The 21545-nt window shown below is 33.2% G+C and overlaps 1 long non-coding RNA gene across 1 annotated transcript in view; it reads right to left on the bottom strand.

Annotated features, from left to right (window-relative positions):
* Nucleotides 1-20197, bottom strand: part of LOC139438826 (uncharacterized) — a 45959-nt gene extending 25762 nt beyond the window's left edge. The window contains exon 1 of the long non-coding RNA XR_011648552.1: nt 20117-20197. This is a non-coding gene — a long non-coding RNA (uncharacterized lncRNA). The remainder of the gene's footprint in view (nt 1-20116) is intronic.
* Between the last annotated feature and the right edge of the window lie 1348 nt (nt 20198-21545).

Raw genomic sequence — 21545 nt, 5'->3', positions numbered from 1 at the left:
ATTTAACTTTTCTCTTTCCTTTTTCCGTATCATTGTAAAAAAAGCTGTATTTAAAATTTTGAAAGTCTATGTCAATAGGTATGAGAAAAATAAATTTATGGAGGAACAAAATTAACTATGATAATTTCCACTTTTGATATTGTTTTCAGAGATTCAAGATTAATAAAGTGGTTACAATAAAATGGAATTTATAATCATTGATATAATATGTTCATTATTTCAGTTTTCATATTCATAGAAATTCAAAATAAAGCATGTTTTATTAGGCAATAGCTTCCTGTATCATTTTCTATTACAGCTCTGGTTTGTTAGCTTGACAACCAAAACGGAGTTGTTAGGTTAGAGTTGGTACAAACAAGTTTATGGCTGCAAAAATATTATCTTGACATCTGAAAAATTCTATGTTTTGCATGAGATTTTAAGTTAATTGGATATATCATTTAAAAAACTTTTCCTCCTTAGGAATCTTATACAGATTGTGGTAGTATCATAGTGTTTCCAATTTAAAAGAAATTAAAATAAGAGCTAAGTGACACAAACAAGAATATTTTCATGGGTATTATAAACCCATCCCAAATCACCAACTGATTTAAAAATTGGTTTTCAAATATTTGTTACAAATTCATGAGTACTTTACAAAATCTAAAAATAGAATGTTCTATGTCTACTTATGTTTTCTCACTCTTCTTACCACATACATTCAAGGTTCTTTCTTTCAAGTGATGACTCTAAGAAAATTTTCCATAAGATTAAGCTTGTATTCCAAGAGAACAATGTCATTAAGAGTGTTAGGAGGAAAAAACAAGTTAACACAGGCTACAAGTGTGTAAAGATCTATATTAGCCAGCCAAAGGGGTACTGAGGCAAAATACCAGAAATCTGTTGGCTTTTACAAAGAGCATTTATTTCAGGTAGGAGCTTACATTATGAGGCCATAAAGCATAATTCACTGCCTTCACCAAAATCTTTTGCCATGTGTTGGAGGTGACCTCTGCCAGGATTCAGGCTTCCTGGGTTCCTCTCTTCCTGGGGCTTGCTTCTTTCTGGGTTGATGGTCTTTTCTTCCCAGGACTGTGTTACTCTCTGGCTCAGCTGCTGTGCTCACTCCACAAGGCCACCTGTAGACTATCAGGCAAAGAACTCTGTCTGTTCCTGGGGCTTCTGCCATGTGTAAGGAGCCGTCTCTATTCCTCTGTATTCATTTTCTGTGTGTTCACCTCCTGGGCTCCAGCTCAAAACTCCAGCATCAAAACCCCAAATCTGTCCTTTGCCATGCCTCTTATCTATGAATTCCAACCCACCAAGGGGAGGGGACTCAATGCCCTACTGACATAGCCCAATCGAAGTCTTAATTATAATTTAACCACACCCTGATTATTTTGCAAACATATACCAATATCTATTTTTGGAATTCATAACTATATCAAAACTGCTACAAGGTCCATGAAATAATCTATATTCCTAGAATAAAGAACTCTTACTAAAGAAGTTACTCTGTTATTGCATGTCTAATGATTTGTTCAGTTGTCTTCATTATCAATTTATCAGAAACAAAAATTAAAAAGTGATTTGAAAACTGTCTCGTATAATCATGTAATAGATTCTACTCATTTGGGTATATGGTAATGAAATAGAAGCTGAGAGTAATTACAAGAGGTATCTATCTCTAAAGACAGTTATAAACTATATATTAATATAAATATAGCATTACAAATTGTGAATGTTTAAGATGTAGATGTACAGCTAACTCTCAACTAATCTTAAATCATATTTCACAAATAGACAGATGATTCAAAAAAGGGTGATTGCCTTCCTGAACTTTGAAGAGGATATTAATAAGGTTTTACCAGGGTTTACTTCATTGAAAAATTTGTGTAATTTTAAATATTCGAGATGCATAGAAAGATCTATATGTTATATATATCATATACAATTATATATCTCAGCAAAGAATAAAATTCTTAACTTTTAAAATCATGTGGGTCAATTTTTATTATTTTATTTTCATCTGAAGAAATATAGAATATAAAAAATGTAAAAATAACCAAAGGCGGGAAGCAAATGTGGCTCAACTGATAGAGAATCTGCCTACCATATGGGAGGTGCAGTGTTCAAACCCAGGGCCTCCTGGCCCATATGGTGAGCGGTCCCATGCGCAGTGCTGCCACATGCAAGGAGTGCCATGCCACACAGGAGTGTCCCCCACAAAGGGGAGCCCCATGCACAAGGAGTCTGCCCCGCATTGAGCCACCCTGCATGTAAAAAGTGCAGCCTGCCCAGGAGTGGTGCTGCACACATGGAGAGCTGATGCAGCAAGATGATGCAACAAAAAGAGACACAGATTCCTGGTGTTGAGAATTCAAATGGACACAGAAGAACATACAGCAAATGGATACAGAGAGCAGACAATGGACTGAGGGGCGAGGGAAGATAAAGAAAGAAAGAAAGAAATATAGCTTTAAAAAAATAACCAAAGGTGACAAACTTGATAGCTTTGATTGACTCAGGAAAATAGATCAATCACAGGAATAAATAGTTTTAATATGAGAGCTAAGTTTTATGTGAAAGTAGGGGGAGTATTGCAAGAGAGAATATGGGAAGTCTACTTCAATTTGAAACACTGGAATATGTGGAGAAATGAGCTATGGGAAAGTATGGAAAGCTAAAGCTTTGGGAGACATCCAAAAAATCACTGAATTTATTCACCATGGCCTCCAAACAGAAGTGTGAGCTTGAGCCTGAGAAAATGTCATCCTCTCTTGCCACCAAAATTGTAAACTGAGAGCTCAAAAGAATTCAGATGGCCCATCATATTTGACCACTATAACTACAAGAACATGTTGAAGCACTGCAATACTGGACACCATAGCCTCTCCAAAGTAACAGCATTTACCTCACTTATCTTAAGAGATCTTTAATGAATTCCCTCATTAGCAAACCTTAACCCATATGAGAATTGTGTTCGAGAAATTAAGTTCTTGCCTTCTCCTTTGCAATGAAAAGGCATTTCTTGGGAGTGGATGATCATAATGCAAATTTGACAACTAACAATTCAGGACCACCTACCTATTTGTCAACTCCGCATTAGAACCACCCTATTCACCTCTATATACCTTCAAATAAAGTTAATATCATGCTTCTGCCTAACATGATGTAATGGTCTTTTAGACAATCTTTATCAGTCAGAGTTCAACCAGAGAAGCAGAACCAGTATATATGTATTTATATTTTTGTGCACTTATATTTAAATTTAATAAGAGATATATTGCAACTAATTGGGGTTCAAAATTGTAGGGGCTGGCTAAGCTAGTTTCAACTTTATTAGGCATAGAATCAAGAAGGGAAGACCAAGATCATTTTTAAACCTTATGATGAGGTGCTTAAGCATGCTGTCCATAAGATGGAACCAGGAAGGAATTTCTAGGGGAAAAGGAAGGCAAATGTAAATCCAGGTTCTGTTCAGAGTCTCTTTACTGATGAAAAGCCTGAACTGCTTCTTGTAGTCTTATGATCAGGCATAGAGAAAAATGAATTTCGAGGATTAATCAGGTTTCAGAAGATGTGTTGTTTTTTCAGGTAAAGAGACCATATCTGGAAAAGCAGCTGCAATTGGAGTAACCATATTATTGCATATTCTTCTATAAATCTCCAAGATCTACAAGGACAAGAGGTACTAATGAAATAGGCAAAATGATTATGAAGATGTTAGAATTTAATGCACATGTTAGATTCAAGGTTTGATGGTAGCATCAATTTCTTCAGTTTCCCCAATATCATGTTTTTTTTGAGGCTGATTATTTTGTTAGGGAGTATGTCTCATATCACAAGTTAGGGAACAATATGGGGATTTTGCCAAATAATGACCTCTAGACCAACTATGTATTCTTAAAGATAAAATAGCCAAAGGATAAGTTCTGGCCCTATTATGCATTGAAATCAGTACAATAACCCATTTATCACCTGTCCTCCATTAAACCCATTGTGCCTTGTGGATTACAATTGTACCTTGGTTCTTAAAGATTTGATATTTTCAGAAGTATCCAGTAATTCCTGAAAATATTTCACTTTTTCACAGCACTATCACAGGTATTAATTTAGGAAGTAAGTTTAGGACGAATGTTTACAATGTAATTTCAAAAATTAACTTCCATTTTACAAGTGAAGAAATAAAAGGAAACGTCATTCAGCTGGTACATGGGAAAGCATGGTTTCTAACCAGTAGAAGTGGCTCCAGAATCTACATTTTTGTAAGGTATAAGTACACTCCTAAAGTATAAGGGCTTGTTTTAGTACAGTCCATGCTTCAGTAACTTCTTGAGATAAAATTCATGAGAGAAAATACATCAAAACTCTTATGTGTCTGAATATACCTATATTATATATTTTATTTGCTTGATTATTTTTCTGGATATTTAACTCTTAAGAGAAAAGCATTTTACCATAAGTTCTGATGTTGAGCTTTTTTTTTCTGATATTTTACAGTTTTAAGCATGAGGCACAGAGCACTTCTTTTTTTTTTTTTATTCCCCTTCATTCAGCAGTTGTACTGGGATCTTAGCAATCCCTATTCATTATGAAACATTTCATTTTTTCAGTAATTTACTTTTTTACTTATTTGATAATTTTCTCACTTGACCTCTCTATTATCAGGTCTCATATTAATAGGTAGGTTATTGGCTCTTCTCATGTAATCCTCTATATAAAATTATTTTGCATCTCTGACATTTGTTCCTGGGTATTTCTGCAAAACCACTTCCAAACTTTCTATACATTTATTTTTCTATTTTTTAATTTGTCAAATGCTCCATTTTATCTCAGTTTTCTTTTCTTAAATCAATTTTATTGTTACATATTAATAAAGCATAAATCTATCCGAAGTATTCAATGAATGGTTGAAGGACACCTGGGTTGTTTCCAACTGTTGACAATCATGAATAATGCTACTATGAACATCTTTGTGCAGATGTCTGTTTGTGTCACTGCTCTTAATTCTTCTGTTTATTTACCTAGTAATGGTATTGCTGGGTCACATGGAAATTCTATATTTAACTTCCTTAGGATCTGCTAAACAGTGGTCAACAGTGGCTGTACCATCCTACATTCCCACCAACAGTGAATAAGTGTTTCTATCTCTCCACATCCTTTCCAACATTTACAGTTTACTGACTTATTTTAATAGTGGCCAGTCTAATAGGTGCGAAATGATTACTCATTGTAGTTTTGATTTGCATTTCCCAAATTACTGGTGATGTTGAACATTTTTTCACAGTTTCTTTGTCATTAATATTTCTTCTTCAGACAATCGTCTTTTAAGTCTTTTGCCCATTTTTTAATTGGGTAGTTTGTCTTTTTATTGTTGAGTTGTATGATTTCTTTATATATAACGTTTATTAAACCCTTACCAGATATGGGATTGCCAAATGTTTGCTCCCAATTAGCTGGCTGCCTTTTCAACCTTTTGACAAAGTCCTTTGAGGAACAAAAGTGATTGATTTTGAGGAGGTTCTATATATATATATTTCTTTTGTTGCTTTTGGGTATAAGGTTTAAGAAACTACTGCCTACCACAAGAACATGAATATCTTTTGCTACATTTTCTTCTAGGAGTTTTAAAATGATGGCTTTTATATTTAAATCCTTGATCTATTTTGAATTAATTTTTTTTAAAGGTGTCAAACAGGTATTTTTTTCTTTCTTTTGGATATGGCTATCCAGTTCTCCCATCACCATTTGTTAAATAGACTGTTTGGGCCCAGCTGGGTGGTCTGAACCGCCTTGTCAAAAATCATTTGACTGTAGATGTGAGGATCTTTTCTGTGTTCTCAGTTTGGTTCCATTGGTCAATCTATCTTTATGCCAATAACATGTTCTTTGTTTGTTTGTTTGTTTTAACCCACTGTAGCTAAGTAATATACTTTAAAGTCAGAAAGTGAGTCTTCCAACTTAGTTCTTCTTTTTAAAGACTTATTTATCTATTCATGGTATTCGTGGTCACTTATCCTTGCAAACATATTTGGTGGTTATCTGCAAAAAAGACTGCTGTGTTTTTTTTTTCCCCCTGGGGTTGTTTTGAATCTGTAAGTTAGTTTGGATGAAATTGATATCTTAAAAATATTTAGACTTCTAATCCATGAACATGGAATGCACTTCCATTTATTTAAGTCTTCTTCAGTTTCCTTCAGCAATGTTTTTAGTTTTCTGAATACAAGACCTTTTTTTTATTAAGTTTATTCCTAAATATGTGATTCTTTTAGTCACTATTATAAATAGCATTTTAAAAATGATTTCCTCATCAGATTTCACATCAGTATTGTATAGATATGCTACTGATTTTTGAGTATTAATCTTGTATCCCCCAACTTTGCTGAACTCGTTTATTACTTTTAAGTAGCTTTCTTGTGGATTTTTCAAGATTTTCTAGATATAGGATCATATCATCAGAAAATAGTGAAAGATTCTTCCTTTTCTTATTTGGGTTCCTTTTTATTTCTTTATTTTTCCTAATTGCTATAGCTAGAGCCTCTAGCACAATATTGAATTACAATGGTGACACTGGGCATCCTTGCCTTGTTCCTTATCTCAGTGGGAAAGCTTTCAGTCTTTTATCACTGAGTACAATAATAGCCATAGGATTTTCATAGATGCACTTAACCATATTGAGAAAGCTTCCTTCTATTCCTAGCTTTTGGTGTGTTTTTTCAAGAAAAAGTGTTGTATTTTGTCAATTCCTTTTCTGCAGCAATTGAGATGATCAAATGATCTTTCTTCTTCAATTTTTCAATTTGCCTTATTACACTAATTGATTTTCCTGTGACAAACCACTCTTACATACCTGGGACTAAAAACCTCTTGACCATGGGATATAATTCTTTTTTTTTTCAGGTATTGTATGCCAGGTATTGAACCTTGGGCATTGTATATGAGAAGTCAGTGCTTAACCATGAGCCACATTGAATCCCTTGTGTTGTTGCTTTTTTCATTTGTTTTGCTTGTTTATTTGTTTGTTTTTAGGAGGCACTGGGAACCAAACCTGGGACCTCCCGTGTGGAAAACAGGTGTTCAGCTGCTTAAGCCACATCTGCTTAAATATAATTCTTTTAATGTGCTTTTGATTTCAGTTTGCAAATATTTTGTTGAGGACTTTTCCATCTATATTCATTAGCAATATTGGTCTGTAATGTTTTTGGGGGTAATATCTTTATCTAGTTTTGGTATTAAGGTGATGTTGGCTTCATAGAATAGTTTGGCAACATTCTTTCCTGTTAAACTTTTTGGAAGAACTTAAGCAAGACTGCTATTAGATCGTCTTTGAATTATTAGTAGAGTTCACCTGTGAAGCCATCAGTCATGGGTTTTTCATCTTTGGGAGGTTTAAATGACAGTTTCAATCTCTTCCCTTGTGATTGGTTTGTTGAAGCCTTTTATCTCTTCTGAGTCAGTGAAGATAGTTCTTCTATTTCTAAGAATTTGTCCATCTCTTCTACATTTTCTAGTTTTTTGGCAAACTGTTATTCATTGTATTCTCTTAATATCTGTCTTATTTCTGTGGGGTCAGTGGTAATGTCTCACCTTTTATTTGTTATTTTATTTATTTGCATCTTCTCCCTTTTTTCCTTGGCAGTCTGGCTATGGGTTTGTTGATTTTGTTGATCTTTTCAAAGAATTAACTTTTAGTTTCATTGACTTTATTGTTTTTTGTTGTTGTTGTTGTTCTTGATTTCATTTATGTCTGCTGTGATCTTTACTATTTCTTTCCATTGGAATGGTTGGGGATTAGTTTGCTGTTCTTGTACTGGTACCTCTAGGGGTGCAGTTAGAGGTTCAATTTTAGCTCTTTCTTCTTTTTTAATGCAATCATTGAGGGCTCTAAATTTCCCTCTCAGCATTGCCTTTGCTGCATCCTATAAATTCTGATATGTTATGTTGTCATTTTCATTCATCTTGAGATATTTACTTATTTCTCTCAAAATTTGTCTTTAACCAACTGATTATTTAAGGGTTTGTTGTTTAATCTCCATATATTTGTGAATTTACATTTTTCCACCTCTTGTTGATTTCAAACTTCATTCCACTATGACCTAAGAAAGTGCTTTGTATAATTTCAATCTTGCTGAATTTACTGAGATCTGTTTTGTGACCCAACATATGGTCTATCCTGGAGAAAGATCCATGAACACTTGAAAAGCAAGTATTTCCTGCTGTATTGAGGTGCAATGTTCTGTATATGTCTATTAGGTTTAGTCCATTTATCATATTATTCAAGCTTTCTGTTTCTTTACTAACCCTTTGCCAAGATGTTCTGTTCAATGCTGAGAGTGGTGGATTGAAGTGTCCAACTCTTATTTTAAAGATATCTATTTCTCCTTTCAGTTTTGCCAGTGTGTGCCTTATGTATCTCGGGGCATCTTGGTTAAGTGTATATACATTTATGATTGTTATCTTTTCCTTGTGAATTCCCCCTTTTATTAATTTATAATGACCTTCTTATTCCCTTATAATAGTTTTACATTTGAAATGTATTTTGAATAATATTAGTATTGCTACTCAAATTATTGATTACTATTTGCATGGAATATCTTTTTAAAGCCTTTCACTTTTAAGCTGATTATGTCCATACATCTGAAATGAGTCTCCTATAGACAACATACAGATGTCTCATATTTTTAATCCATTCTATCAGTTTATGTTTTTTGATTGAGGAGTTCAAGCCATTAACATTCAGTTATTATTGTAAAGGCTTTACTTCCTTCATCCATTTTGTCCTTTGGCTTTCTGTTGTCATATCATACTTGTTTTTTTTTACTCTCTAGTTTACCCTTCCTAATCATTTTTATTTCTCACACTTGTCTAAATCTCTCATCTTACTTTTTTCCTTTTTGACTGCAGTACTCCCTTTAGTATCTCTTTTAATTCTGTTCTTTTGGTAACATATTCTATCAGTTTTTGTTTGTTAAGACTTTGAATTCACCCTCATTTTTAAGGGCAATTTTGCTGGATACAGATTCTTGGCTGGCAGATTTTCTCTTTCAGTACCATAAATACATCATACCACTTTCTTCTCTCCTCCATGGTTTCTGATTAGAGGTTGGCACTTAATGTTATCCAGGTTCTCTTCTCTGTGATGCTTTGCTTTTCTCTTGCTGTTTTCAGAATCCTTTCTTTATCTCTGATTTTGTCATTCAATTCCCTGAAACCATGTTCCATCTTTTCTATTCTCTTCTCTTTCTGTTCTCCTATCTTTTCCTGTTCAGATGTTGTCTTTGAAATTACTAATTCTGTCTTTGAGCAATTCAGATCTGCTTTTATGTACCTCTAATGTATAAACTCATTCATCATGTCTTTCATTTCCATAAGGTCTGCTTCTTTGCTTTGCAGGCTTTCAAATTGTTTTTTCCTTTTCTTTTTTTCTCACCAGCATCTTCTTAATATCCATTATCTCTTTAGTAATATTTTCTTTCAGTTCCTTCAATTGATTTAGGAGAATGGTGAAATTATCATTGACTAATTGTTTTAAATCCTTTATCTCTTCACTATATTTGGTGGCTCCTTTGGCTGGGCCATCTCTTTCTGTATCTTAGTATGGCTTGTAGTTTTTTTTGCTTATTTCTAGGTATCTGAATATAATGGTGAATTTACTCTGTTGGCCAATTTCTCTCTCTTGCCTGTCTCCCCCCCCCCCCCCCCGCCCCCAGCTCTTCTTTGACATTTGGTTCAACATATTCTAGGTCATTAAAATTGCTCAGTTTAAGTTCTCAAAATCAGGCCAGGGACTCATTAATGGAGCATGTATTTTCTCCCAGGATTTAGCATATGGACAGAACCAAAGCAGGTTTTGTCCAATGTAATTTCCAGATGAGCCAGCAGATAGCACTTGTTGGCCCTCCTTTCCATGGAGTGTTTCAGTCTCTGCTTTCCTATGTTTTGATCTGACCAGAACTGACATTCAAAGCAGGGTCTTCTTGCCAAATTCACTGAGGAAAAGCTCCTGACTCCCCCTCACTTTTAGCTAGTAAGAGCTGACAGGGAGGAAGATAACAGTTCCCCTCTCAGTTAGCTGCAGTGAGTCAGGGGTTTTACCCCAGGTTACTATCATTGGGTTAGATGAGGGGAGTCCGTCCTTGTCTCCAAGGGTTTGTGAACTTATGTTTGTTGTTATAAGTTCTTTGTCTCTCTTTCTCTCACCTTGCTGGGGTTTATGTAACACCCCCAAAGCTGTTCACTCAGACAGCTTTTGGCTTTTTTTCCATTGTTTTTGTGTTAAAGCCTAGCCCTGCCTGTTTATTCTGATGCTGTCTTCCCACAATTCTCCCAAATTTTCTTTTTAATTTTGCTATTTCATACCTTTCTGCCCTTGGTTCACAGATCCAATAGTTCATAACTCATTGGATGCTATGTATGATAAGGAAAAACAAGGTAAGAATCTTATCACTGGTGAGATTGGGGGTAGGGACCTCAACTGTAGTGTAAACCAAAAGTTTTTTTCTTATTATCATACTGTCTGGTAAATTTAAAGTCTAGAAAATTATGTTCTTGAATTAAAAAGAATAAGGGGACCAGGATCTCACCAATTAGACTATAGAGTTTATCCTTCATTTAAGAAGATCTTTTTTCCCCCTATGACTCCTCATATTGATATTAGAAATGTGTCTGGAAGAATCTGTCTCTAATTGCACATTGTCAATATTCCTTATTTCATTGTGACCTGCACCTATTCTTTAAGAGATTTTCAGTTCTCATTTGACATCAGTAATTATATATCACATAGAAAATCATCGTGTTGCACTCTCTGCTTTGATTTCTTTTTCATTTGTCTTCTTAACGCTTTAGAAATCTTTCATATATCTTAAAGTTCTTCACTAATATTTCAATTAATATTAATTTTTTCTTCCCCAGTGGTGCCTTAACATTTTATACATTTTATGCCACACATTACAATCTGATATATGTATGTGTGTGTGTATATATATATATTTTACATGTCTTCCTCTCCATAATCCATCCCAGCTAGATTACTCCTTGTGATTAAGAATGCCAGTATTGATATACTTGGTCCTATCTTTTTTCATGCCCAATAATCTAGAATATTAACTTGTTTCCATTTGGAGATATTGCATGCTTATGGAAGGACTTAAAAAAGGAAGAAAGAAACCAAGGGAAAAGTAAGGAAAGAAGGGGGAAAGTATGAAAGATAATAGTTTATAAAATCATAATTTTCTACATGAGTTAATACTTTATTCAGAAATAAGCATCAAATAAACATAAGTATTATCAATAATACACCATAATTATACTGTTTGTATTGAGTGACTAAAAATTAAAAGCAGAAAATGCCATATCCATATTTTGTAAATTACTATGCTTTTTGCAAATGGAACATAAAATGTATTTTTGCAATGTACATATGGTTATTTAAATATTTAACTTATATTTAGCTATCATACATTTAACCTAATATGAAAAACTGGCTACAGAAAGCAATAATTATAAATGAAAAATGATTTTAAAATTTGGATCCTTAGATGCAAAAATGTCTTTTGATTTTGGCTTTCATATCTCAGGAAATTTGGCCAGATGCCCAAGGAGTTTTGATAATGTTTTAACTTGCCTGAATAATTATCTGCCAGGAAACAAAAGATAATTTTATGATGACATTAATCTCTTAAATATAATCAAATGTCATAAAAATGTATCAGTTACCCAGGAGATGATATTTATTATTATTATTTCCTTTTAAGATTAGTCTTGCCCAAATATCATTATATATTATTGTTTGGCTTGGTAAGTCCTTAATTTATTTCTTGGCTCCATTTTTGGTTTTTTTGCATGTATTTTCCTTTGTTAGTAAGGAAAACTTTCAAAGGTTTACTGGGGCAGTGACAGCACAGCCCTGTGATGCAAGTGAGGGTCACTGAGTGCACACTTCGTATAGAATGTACAAGGCATGGGACTATAAAACACAGTGAAACTTGATTCCATTTTTAAGGCAGAGATTGCAGTGTTCAAAACTATGAGTTAGATAATGAAACTTCTCATTCAACAGGTTTCCTTTAATTTCCTTCTCAATGTAATTTTAAATGATAACATATATCGCCAATATCAGTTTCCTTATCCTTTCTTGGAGAGACAAGACCTCTTATTTGAATTATTCTTTAAGGCTGAACAGGACTGATGATTTTGTGCTTCATGCAATTTTTTATCAGAAGGCCAGGGACATATTTTCAACCACTCAGCTCCTAGCTTTATTGATGTCATCTGAATCACATCTTCCATCTAAAGATGCAATTGGCATTGATAGTAATAATTACATCTTGCCCCTATTTATTAAAAAATGAAAAAACTATCCTGATATAGAGCAGGATGTAGACACAACATAACATGTAGTTTTTATTTGATATGTGTATACAGTTTTGTTCCCAGGTTGTCACTTAGATATATTGTATCTTGGCTCAAACCTTGCTGCCCTATGATTTTCTACTGGGAGTTATTAATTTTGTCATTTCCAGAAGAAAGACTAATCATCATGTGACAAAGAACCAGATATCCTGAAGCTGAAGCGCAAAATTTTCTAACAATGCCCTGCTTGAACTGTGGTGTATGTGCTAATTTGCACTAAAAGGCAAAAAGTTAAACCAAACAATTCTTCCCTTTATTTATTTTATTGCCTCCTTCAAAACCAGAATTGTGTGGTTCATTATCAGAGTATATAAAATTGAGTAAAAAATACAAGTTTTTAAACATGCTTTAGTTGATTGCATGTGTATGTGTGCTCATATTTCCCTGTGAATCACTCAAAATTATTGTGTGATCACAATTGTGCACTTTTAAATACTCTCGCGCACATTTGGAAAATAGGTCTCTTAATACCTAGACTCTGAATTTAAAGTTCAGAGATTTTGATAGAAATATTGGAATGAGATAAAAAAATGCTTTGAGATATTTTGCATGTTTATTAAACAGAAAGAGAGAGGAGACTATTTGCTGTGAAGAGAGTAAATGCAGAATGTGCTTAAGATAATGCAATGAAAGAGAAATAACTCCAGAAAGTTTATATTTTAATGCAGAAGTGGAAAAAGGGACATACTATTATAAGAGTTTATTAATAACAGCTAAATATATGTGAATAAGATTTTATAAATATTATTAGTGCACTGAGACCAATAAACAGGATAATGTGGCAAAAAGTTTTTTATAAAGGACGGGTTAGAGCAAATTTCCCTGTAGGATTTAAGCATAGTATGCCACTGTTTTAGCTTATACGTATTTAAGTATCAAGTGAAAAATAAATATAAGAATGCCTAGCAGTACACCAGCCTGTTGGGTGCAATAAAGGGACATTATTTTCTTTACTAGGATTTTGAAGCCAAAATACAGAACTTTCTACCATACACTATGCATAAATTATTGGAGGTAAGATGTTTATTTTTTTTTCTTTTTGGAGCCCTTCATGTATTTCTAATTTCAAAAATAATACATTGAGTCTTACTATGTGAAATTTACAGGTTTTACCTTTTGAAACAATAGTGAAATTTAAGTAGTGACTAAGCTTGCTCAAATTACATAAATGAACACACCTGTAAATATTAGTTTGCTCTCTTCCACAAGGATAAGCAATTTTGGAAATTAACCTTATTCTCTCTGATATAATTTGTTATGTACCCCAGAAAATACATGTCCTTAATCTTTTTAAAAAAGATTTATTTATACCCACCCCACCCCCATTGTCCATTCACTGTGTGTTCTTCTGTAGCTGCTTGTATTCTCATTAGGCATCTCTGGGAACCCATCCTGGGACCCTCTGGAGTGGGAGAGAGGTGATCATTCTCTTGCACCACCTCAGCTCCCTGATTGGCTACATCTCTTATTGTCTCTCCTCTGTTTCTCTTTTCATTGTGTCATCTTGCTGCACCAACTCTCCCTGTGGGCCAGCACTCCTGTGTAGGCAGCACTCCTGCGTGGGGCAGTACTCTGCACAGGCCAGCACTCTGCGCAGGCCAGCACTCCGCGCAGGCCAGCACTCTGTCTGGGCTAGCTTGCCACATGTGCCAGCTTGCCTTCACCAGGAGACACTGGGCATTGAAACCTGGACCTCCTATATAGTAGATGGGAGCCCAGTTGTTTGAGCTGCATAGGCTTCCCTGTTCTTAATCTTAATGTGCATTCCTGTAGCTGTCAATCCATTGTAAATAGAACTGCTTGAAGATGCTATTTTTAATTAAGTTGTGGCCTAACTGAATAAGGGTGGGTCTTAATCCATATCATAAGAGGCCTTATAAAGAGGACCAAGAAGTTAAATAATTGAAAAAAGGAGAGGACATCAAGTCTGGGAGGTAGAGGATAGCCAAAAAACCCTAATGATTGCCAGAAATCAACACAAGAATACTACAGACAATTGGGAGAAAGCATGGCCTTGATGATGCCATGATTTTAGACTTCTTCTAGCCCATAAATTCCCATTGATTAAGTAAGATACTGTGAGGTATTTGTCAGAGCAGCCTGGAAATCCAAGACATGTTATAACCACATTCCATTGAGGACTGTTCCAAAATTGACCCTCATCTCTATGGTCAAATTATTTTTTATAATCCTACCAACTTCACTTTTCTGGAACAGAAGTCTCTTCAATAAATGGTGCTGGGAGAACTGACAACCCATAACCAAAAGAATGAAAGAGGACCCTATCTGACTCCCCATAGAAGAGTCAACTCAAAATGGATCAAAGACCTATACATAAAAGCTGGACCATAAAACTTCTAGAAGATAATTGAGGGAAATATTTACAAGATCTTGTAGTAGGTAGGAGTCTCTTAAAACTTATTCCCAAAGTACAAACAATGAAAGAAACAATAGATAAATGATACTTTCTGAAAATTAATTTCTGCATCTCAAAAGACTTTGTGAAGAGGGTAAAAAGGCAACATACTCAATGGGAGAAAATATTTGAAAATCATACATTTGACAAGGGTCAAATATGTATGATACATAAAGAGATCCTATAAGTCAACAATAAAAAGACAAATGACCCAATTAATAAATGTGCAAAAGGATTGAATAGACAGTTTTCTAAAGAAAAAATAAAAAAGGCAAAAAAGAAAAGCTCAACATCATTGGCTATTAGCAAATCAAAGCTACAATGAGATATCATTTCACACCACTATTAATAAAACATCAAACTACAAGTATTAGAGAGGATGTGGAGAATAGGAATGCTTATTCACTGCTACTGGGACTGTAGAATGGTACAGCCACTGTGGAAGACTGTTTGGCAGTTCCTAAGGAAGTTAGAGGTAGATCTACCATGTGCTACTATGTATATACCCAGAAGAACTGAGAACAGTGACACAAACAAACATCTGCACATTGATGGTCATAGCAACATTTTCCCAGTGGCCAAAAAATGGAAGCAACCCACGTGTCCATAAAATGATGAATGGATAAATAAACTGTGTTATATACACACAATGGAATATTATTCAGCTGTAAGAAAGAATGAAATTGTGAAACATATAACAATGAGGATAAACATGGGAGACATTATGTTGAGTGAAGCAAACCAGGCACAAAAGGACAGATATTGTATTGTTTCTCTATTATGAACTAAATAAAACGAGCAAACTCATGGAGTTCATAGTAAAATGTAAGTCACTGGAGAAAAGAATTTGATTAGAGAATGAAAAGCTGAAGTTTAATCTTTGCAGAATTGGTAAAAAGTTGTAAATGTTTGGAAATGAGTAGAAATGGCGGAAGCACATCATAGGATTTGTAATTAGTAGCACTAACATATGGGTATGATAGTGATTTTACTTAGTAGTTTTTTTTTGAGTAATGAAAATAATCAAATACTGATTGAAATGATGAATGCACAATTCAGTTCCTATACCAAATGCCATAAATTTTATGGTTTATGAACAAAAAAATAATAGGGTGGATTGGGAGAAATACATCAAATGAGAAGATATGGATTACAGTTAGTAATACTTTGATGATGCCTTTTCATAATTTGTTGCAAATGCTTCACAAAAATGCATGGTATTTGTGATGGGGTGGGGGTGATATATGGGAGACTTGCATGATGTTATGCATGTTTTTTTTTTGTAAGTTTACAACTTATAGTATAAACTTATTTTTTGTGTATGTTCATATATGAATGGTATACTTCAATAAAGTGTATTTAAAATGAAAATAGGAGTATATTGGACAAAATAAAGAAGTAATGAAATCTTTACAATAATTGAAAAAGACAAAATATCAGTGGGTATTAAATCTATTGAGTAAAAAACTTTTGGAGGACAGGTTTATTTCAGTCTCAAAGTAGTAACCTCACTCACAAAGAACAAATTTGAAAGGGAGTTACCTTTAATATGGTGAAATTTTGCAGATTAACCAAATAATTAAACATAAAATAAATAATGATGAGATAAAGAACATTAGTTCAACAATTAAAGTAAATGAAATGTGGACTGTATATTAAGTGGAAGTATTGCATCAATGTTACATTTTCTGAGTTCACACTTTTACTTTGGTTATATCGAATGAAATTTTTGTTCTTAAGAAATATATGCTGAAATTTTTAGAGAAAAATTACCACAATGTCTGCAACTGACTTTTTTAAAATTTATTTTTTATTTTTTTATTGAAGTTTATTATTCATACACGAACATACAAAAACAATAAGCGTATAGTAAAGATTTTGAACTTACAAAATAAACATATATAACATCACACAGGGGTCTTATATGTCACCCTTCTACCAACTCTTCGCATTGGTGTGAAACATTTGTTACAAACAGTACAATAGCATCGTGGCAAAATATTACTACCAACTATATTCCTTATCTTACATTTGGTGTATTTTCCCCCAACCCATACTATTTTTTTAATCTATTTTTGTTACTGATACTGTGAACTTGCAAAACAATCATACAGATGTGTAGATTTCCCATACATTTCCACACCCTGGTGGAACATTTTGGAAAATTTATGAATATATAGATAGAAATAACAAATGTGGCCAAATGTTAACACTTGGTAATTCTAGGTAAATAGTCTGTAGATGTTTATTGTAATATTTATGCAATTTTCTGTAGGTTTGAAAATTTTCAAATTGAAAGAATTCGGGGGAACAAAAATAAAATAAGGATAAAGAACAAAACTACATGGTTATCTGTGGATGGAAAAATGACTAGTGATTACTACTATTTAATTTTTTCTTTGTGTTTTCGTAAATGTTAAGTAATGTGTATGCATCAGTTCTGTAATCAGGAAAACAGCTTCTTTTAAAAATGGTTTCTGTCTCTTAAAACACTTATTTAAAAAGAAAAATAATGAAATACCTTCTATAATCTTGCATGATGTTGTTTTAGAATATAAGGTTATGGCTTGCTTGTTTTTCTCCATATATATATTTATATGACAGGTTTTTAAAAGTAGATTGGAAGGGGAATCTGTGATTACAAAAGTTGTCAAAATATGCCCCTTAGTGTAAAAAATCTAGACTATTATGAAATCATGGAAAGTTATCACTAAATGTCTGAAGATCACCATTTTGTTTCTGAAATGTTTTCCTCTCTTTTTATCCATTCATTTATCTCTTTCTATTCTTAGAATTTCTATTTCCATTGGACATCAATCATCCCAAAGGAGTATTAACAAACAAATAATGTTTCTGGCTAGTGTCCAATGTATTATATAAATCATAATGGGTGTGTGGATTCAAAATACACTTAAACCAAGTAAGCAAGTTATTTCTTCCTAAATAAGCACGAGAAATAATATAAAATAAAAATTATAGTTTTAATCACCAACTTATTACTAGTCTTACCATACAAAGCTATGAACCACAGGCAAGTTATAAAAGAGATGTTCATTTTATCCCCACCTAAAAGTTTTTGAAACTAAGAAAAATATTGCAATGCTATAATTTCATATTCCTATCTCTAAGTTATATGTCTCTGGACAAAAGTATCTACTAGTAAAAAAGGAACATGTTCAGTATAGTTTATAAAACAAATCATATATATCTTTGACTTTCTTTGCTTTTCTAATATCCATCTTAAGTCAATATCACACAAATATGATTTACTGTAATACAATTGATCACCAAAGGTTTTTAAAAATTGGTTGAATAAGGCATTCTTGTAAGAATACCTAGAATTAGGACAGGTTGTGTGTTTTTTTCATAGATTTTAGCATGACATTTAAAGAAAAAAATTCTTCTGTCAAAAAGAACTTGCACAAAAATAGATTCAACAAAATATGCCTATGTGGAATTAGGACTCCTGGTCTTTTACATTAATCTAATTCGTTTTTATTGCACAAAGTTCTCTTAAAAATGCATCTGTGCACTGTGGAAATGTCAGTGAATGTAATAGAGGAACTTCCTTGGAGATTTATCATGGGATATAATTTTTAAATTACCCATATTGTTGTGCTGGGCAGTATCATGGATGAAACATTTGAAATCACTGTTTCTTAGATGATCTTGAAAAGCTTAAAAGGTCATCAGGCTCCCATTGTGACTGAAAGTTAGAAGTTAAAATATTACAATGGAAATTTTAACCAAGACCTAATCGTCCCTATTTTTTTCACCTTTTAAATATAATTTAATTCTTATAAATCTCCTTTTGAAAATGCAAGTCATATATAATACAAACTCAGAGGTTTGAATTCAAAATGAAATATGAATGCAGTAGCCAGGGAAATTACATCAGAGTGCGTTGTCAAATATCTGCACAAATCAGGATGTACCTATTCTCTTTATAATACAGTAAGAAAAATACATAATATCTTCAGTTTCTTCTGAGATATTTAAAAATGTAAAAGCCAGCTGACAAGCTATTTTTAAAAATAACAACATGTACTCTAAAATTAGAAGTATAGAATAATTAACATGCTTAATCAAAATTGTAAATGCTTAGTCAAAAATGTTGACTCAGTGAATATGGAGGTTTAAACACAGAAATAGGGAAACATTATCCTGACCCTTGAGCCTCTGAGACCTTAAGAGAGGTTAGTGGGTAAAACGTGAATAATATGTAAGACACATGATGATAACATGAATATTTGTAAGAATTTAAACCTGATGAAATATCAACTGGAGATTATATATATCTCAGTTTTTATTAATTTTATTACCTAATTATTATGACAAAGTTATTTAAATTCCAGATTATTACCGGTTGGGTACATTGATATACCAAAGGTTACCTTAAAAGCCCAGGCTATTACTTCCATAACCTGGTAAGTAGCTCTGGATTGCTGGAAATATGGGAGATATTTCCAGAATCAGTGTAAACACAAAAGGGTACCCCATCTCTCCGTAAATGGGGAATAAAACTTGGTTAAAAACATGGAAGAATTTTGTTAAAGACATTTCTTAAGTGTTTTTTTCCTAAATTAATTCCAACAGTGATATATTTATAATCACTTAAACATTTTACTTCATCACATATTTTAAAATTTTTATTAACTAATTATCAAATTCAGGAATCAATTGCAAAGCAAATTTAACAGAATTGAGGTAGGAACTTTAAGAAGAAGAAATGGGTAAAAAATTTTAAAAATAAAATAGAAACACTATCACTTATCAAAATATGAAGTGGGATGCTGTGGTACAGACTTGAATTCTTCTACTCCCAGAAAAATCTGAGACTGTTTAAAACTTATTTGCCCCTAGGAGAATATTGTAAAAAGAGATCTGTTACAGTATCTAGTGTCAAGAGCAAAAGTAAAAGGTATTGCTCTCTTGGATTTAAAATAAGACTGTTGAGTACAGTCATATTTACTTTTTACATTCAGTGAAGACTTGTACTGTAATGTATCAGTCAGGACCCCAGTATGAAACAAATGCATCTGTAAATTTTAAATATAGAAATTTGAGATATCTGGAAAGTCTTATTTCCTTAGGGAACATTTAAAGATATGTAATAGGGCAGGAATAAATAGCAATTCAGGTTAAATAAAAGCAGAACTGTTACACTCCTAAACCCCAAGAATGGATGTAATTATCAGAATCAAGGTGGAGGATGTTTTCATGAGGAGCAGTGATTGTCATGTGGAGAGTCACTGGCAGATTAAGATAATATCCTAAAAGAATTAAATCCCAGAACTTCCCGCTCACTTCCAATCTCCTTGCTGGATTCCTCTCTGAATGACTCCAACTTGATTGTAGAGAACATGGGAGCATGTTGAGGTTGTTCATAGAGATGTATCTCCTGGATCAGAGGGCAGGTTAGAGAAAGAGAGTGGAGTTCAGAGGCAAATGGGGGACAGCCATCTGTGTAGTAAAATTCAAAGTTTATTGGGTGACACATGACAAGTATCCAAATTTTTATATCCACATGCTGATCAAGTCAACTAATCTTCCTAAATGTGTTTCAAAGCCATTTCTTGTTGTGTCACAGTTTTGAGGCTGAAATATGATTATCCAAAAGAATTTTCATTGAGAATTACAAAATCTTTAGTTAATGCATTATTATTATTATTAGTTCCACAGCTTCATCCTTCATGTGCAATATTTTCATTGTAATATCTGAAAATAATGTACCACAATTGTGTTGAGATTGATGTTATCTCTAAATATCCTCACACACAAACATATATATCCTTACAAGTTATTAGATTCTTTTCTTGGAAATTACTAACAGATTATGGAGCAGTCCACATGGGTAGTGTAAGCAAGTGAATCAATACTTGCATAAGTTGATTCATTAAATTGTCTTCCATTTAATATCATGATGACAATCCAAATAGATCAAAATGAGCCAAATTCCTCTACTCTCTATTCTGTTTATATATTTATTTCCAGACAATGCATTTAGTTTCTAGTCTATGACAAAAGCTGAAACTGAAGTACACTGTATTAGCTAGCTATTGCTGTGTAACAATGTTAACCACAATTACCACAAATTAGAGTCTTAAGAAAGACATATATATTATTTCACAGTTTTTCTGTGTCAGGAGTCTGAGAATGGCTGAAGTTGGTCCTCTGCTTTGGGGTCTTGGTAGGTTACAATCATGCTGCTGCCCAAGGCTGTGGTCTCATCTGAGGCTTCACTAAGGGTCTACTTATAAGCCCATGTGACTGTTGGTCTAAATTTCTGAAGTAGACCAAATAGAGAATTTATATTGTTTTGTAAACTCTATTTTAATCTCACCCACTACAAAAGGTACCTAAGCCCTTTGTTTTTTTCCTAAAATGACATCAGAATTATCAAAGTGAGTATTTAGAAAGTAAAATAAAGATTAATAATTATAATTTAGTTAATTATATAATTAATAATTACAATTAAAGATTCTTCCAAAGTTCTTTATTTTTTTCCTTTAATGGCTTCTATTTTTTATTATCTTTTTTACAGTACATAGATCACACAAAAATATTATATTAAAAAATATGAGGTTCCCATATACCCCATTCCCCACTCCTCACACATCAGCAACCTTTTTTATAAGTGTGGCACATTCATTGCTTTTGTTGAATACATTTTGGAGGACACTACACAGCATGGATTATAGTTTACATTGTAGTTTACACTCTCCCCCAGTACATT

Source organism: Dasypus novemcinctus, chromosome 4, assembly GCF_030445035.2.
Source record: "Dasypus novemcinctus isolate mDasNov1 chromosome 4, mDasNov1.1.hap2, whole genome shotgun sequence".
Taxonomy (NCBI): Eukaryota; Metazoa; Chordata; class Mammalia; order Cingulata; family Dasypodidae; genus Dasypus; species Dasypus novemcinctus.
Note: the sequence above shows the minus strand (reverse complement) of the source record. Positions and strands in the feature narration are given on the sequence as shown.